We start from the raw sequence: 4,029 nt of genomic DNA, 5'->3' as shown, positions 1-4,029 counted from the left end.
ATCTGTTGCCAAATATGACTAATTTGGTAGTTTCTCGGTTTTTCTGCCACTATATCTCAGCGCAGCATGGGAGTCTTCCATGATATTGGTACAAAAATGATCAAATGGCCTCAACGGATCACAGTTTACCTTGCATGACCACAAAACCCCCAAATGTAGCAGCGACAATGTGATCAGTTGCCAAATCTCACTAATTTGGTAGTTTCTTGGTGTTTCTGCCACTATATCTCAGCGCAGCATGGGAGTTCTTCCATGATATTGGTACCAAAATGTTCACATGCCCTCAAAGATTCATTTTGTACCTTGAAGGACCACAAAACCCCCAAATGTAGCGGCCACAATGTGATCAGTTGCCAAATATCACTAATTTGGTAGTTTCTTGGTGTTTCTGCCACTTTATCTCAGCGCAATGTGGGAGTTCTTGCATGATATTGGTACTAAAATGATCAAATGGCCTCAAGGGATCTTTTTATACCTTGAATGACCACAAAACCCCTAAATGCAGCAGCCACAATGTGATCAGTTGCCAAATATCACTAATTTGGTAGTTTCTTGGTGTTTCTGCCACTATATCTCAGCGCAGCATGGGAGTTCTTCCATGACATTGGTACAAAAATGATCAAATGGCCTCAAGGGATCATAGCTTACCTTGAATGACCTCAAAACCTCCAAATGTAGCAGCCAAAATGTGATCAGTTGCCAAATATGACTAATTTGGTAGTTTCTTGGTGTTTCTGCCACTATATCTCAGCGCAACATGGGAGTTCTTCCATGATATTGCAGGTACCAAAATGTTCACATGCCCACAAAGATTCATTTTATACCTTGAATGACCACAAAACCCCCAAATGTAGCAGCCACAATGTGAACAGTTGCCAAATATCACTAATTTGGTAGTTTCTTGGTGTTTCTGCCACTATATCTCAGCGCAGCATGGGATTTCTTCCATGATATTGGTACCAAAATGTTCACATGCCCTCAAAGATTCATTGTTTACCTTAAATGACTACAAAACCCCCAAATGTAGCAGCCACAATGTGATCAGTTGCCAAATATCACTAATTTGGTAGTCCTTGGCGTTTCTGCCAATATATCTCAGCGCAGCATAAGAGTTCTTCCATGATATTGGTACAAAAATGATCAAATGGCCTCAAGAGATCATGGAGTACCTTAAATGACCTCAAAACGTCCAAATGTAGCACCCACAATGTGATCAGTTGCCAAATATGACTAATTAGGTAGTTTCTTGGTGTTTCCGCCACTATATCTCAGGGCAGCGTGGGAGTTCTTCCATGATATTGAAACCAAAATGTTCACATGCCCTCAGAGATTCATTGGTACAGTGAATGACCACAAAACCCCCAAATGTAGCAGCCACAATGTGGTCGGTTGCCAAATATCACTAATTTGGTAGTTTCTTGGTGTTTCTGCCACCATATCTCAGCGCAGCATGGGAGTTCTTCCATGATATTGGTATAAAAATGATCAAATGGCCTGAATGGATCATGGTGTACCTTGAATGACCTCAAAACGTCCAAATGTAGCAGCCACAATGTGACCAGTTGCCAAATATGACGAATTAGGTAGTTTCTTGGTGTTTTCGCCACTATATCTCAGCGCAGCATGGGAGTTCTTCCATGATATCGGTAAAAAAATGATCAAATGGCCTCAAGGGATCATGGTGTACCTTGAATGACCTCAAAACGTCCAAATGTAGCAGCCACAATATGATCAGTTGCCAAATATGACCAATTTGGTAGTTTCTTGGTGTTTCCGCCACTATATCTCAAGGCAGCGTGGGAGTTCTTCCATGATATTGAAACCAAATTGTTCACATGCCCTCAAAGATTCATTGGTACAGTGAATGACCACAAAACCCCCAAATGTAGCAGCCACAATGTGATCAGTTGCCAAATATCACTAATGTGGTAGTTTCTTGGTGTTTCTGCCACTATATCTCAGCGCAGCATGGGAGTTCTTCCATGATATTGGTACAAAAATGATCAAATGGCTTCAAGGGATCATGGTTTACCTTGAATGACCACAAAACCCCCAAATTTAGCAGCCACAATGTGATCAGTTGCCAAATATCACTAATTTGGTAGTTTCTTGGTGTTTCTGCCACTATATCTCAGCACACCATGGGAGTTCTTCCATGATATTGGTACCCAAATTTTCACATGCCCTCAAAGATTCATTGGTTACCTTGAATGACCACAAAACCCCCAAATGTAGCAGCCAAAATGTGATCAGTTGCCAAATATCACTAATTTGGTAGTTTCTTGGTGTTTCTGCCACTATATCTCAGCGCAGCATGGGAGTTCTTCCATGATATTAGTACAAAAATGATCAAATGGACTCAAGGGATCATGGTGTACCTTAAATGACCTCAAAACGTCCAAATGTAGCACCCACAATGTGATCAGTTGCCAAATATGACTAATTAGGTAGTTTCTTGGTGTTTCCGCCAATATATCTCAGGGCAGCGTGGGAGTTCTTCCATGATATTGAAACCAAAATGTTCACATGCCCTCAGAGATTCATTGGTACAGTGAATGACCACAAAACCCCCAAATGTAGCAGCCACAATGTGGTCAGTTGCCAAATATCATTAATTTGGTAGTTTCTTGGTGTTTCTGCCACTATATCTCAGCGCAGCATGGGAGTTCTTCCATGATATTGGTACAAAAATGATCAAATGGCCTCAACGGATCACGGTTTACCTCGAATGACCACAAAACCCCCAAATGTAGCAGCCACAATGTGATCAGTTGCCAAATCTCACTAATTTGGTAGTTTCTTGGTGTTTCTGCCACTATATCTCAGCGCAGCATGGGAGTTCTTCCATGATATTGGTACCAAAATGTTCACATGCCCTCAAAGACGCATTGTGTCCCTTGAATGACCACAAAACCTCCAACTGTAGGAGCCACAATGTGATCAGTTGCCAAATATCACTAATTTGGTAGTTTCTTGGTGTTTCTGCCACTATATCTCAGCGCAGCATGGGAGTTCTTCCATGATATTGGTACCAAGATGTTCACATGCCCTAAAGGATTCATTGGGTACCTTGAATGACCACAAAAACCCCAAATGTAGCAGCCACAATGTGATCAGTTGCCAAATATCACCAATGTGGTAGTTTCTTGGTGTTTCTGCCACTATATCTCAGCGCAGCATGGGAGTTCTTCCATGATATTGGTACCAAAATGTTCACATGCCCTCAAAGATTCATTGTGTACCTTGAAGGACCACAAAACCCCCAAATGTAGCGGCCACAATGTGATCAGTTGCCAAATATCACTAATTTGGTAGTTTCTTGGTGTTTCTGCCACTTTATCTCAGCGCAATGTGGGAGTTCTTGCATGATATTGGTACTAAAATGATCAAATGGCCTCAAGGGATCTTTGTATACCTTGAATGACCACAAAACCCCTAAATGCAGCAGCCACAATGTGATCAGTTGCCAAATATCACTAATGTGGTAGTTTCTTGGTGTTTCTGCCACTATATCTCAGCGCAGCATGGGAGTTCTTCCATGATATTGGTACAAAAATGATCAAATGGCTTCAAGGGATCATGGTTTACCTTGAATGACCACAAAACCCCCAAATTTAGCAGCCACAATGTGATCAGTTGCCAAATATCACTAATTTGGTAGTTTCTTGGTGTTTCTGCCACTATATCTCAGGGCAGTGTGGGAGTTCTTCCATGATACTGGTACAAAAATGATCAAATGGCCTTGAGGGATCAATGTGTACCTTGAATGACCTCAAAACGTCCAAATGTAGCAGCCACAATGTGATTCGGCCACTATGTCTCAGCGCAGCATGGGATTTCTTCCATGATATTGGTACCAAAATGTTCACATGCCCTCAAAGATTCATTGTGTACCTTAAATGACTACAAAACCCCCAAATGTAGCAGCCACAATGTGATCAGTTGCCAAATATCACTAATTTGGTAGTCCTTGGTGTTTCTGCCAATATATCTCAGCGCAGCATAAGAGTTCTTCCATGATATTGCTAC

The sequence above is a fragment of the Puccinia triticina genome, chromosome 14A (genome assembly GCF_026914185.1).
Source record: "Puccinia triticina chromosome 14A, complete sequence".
NCBI classification, from domain to species: domain Eukaryota; kingdom Fungi; phylum Basidiomycota; class Pucciniomycetes; order Pucciniales; family Pucciniaceae; genus Puccinia; species Puccinia triticina.
This window is presented reverse-complemented; position numbering follows the sequence as displayed.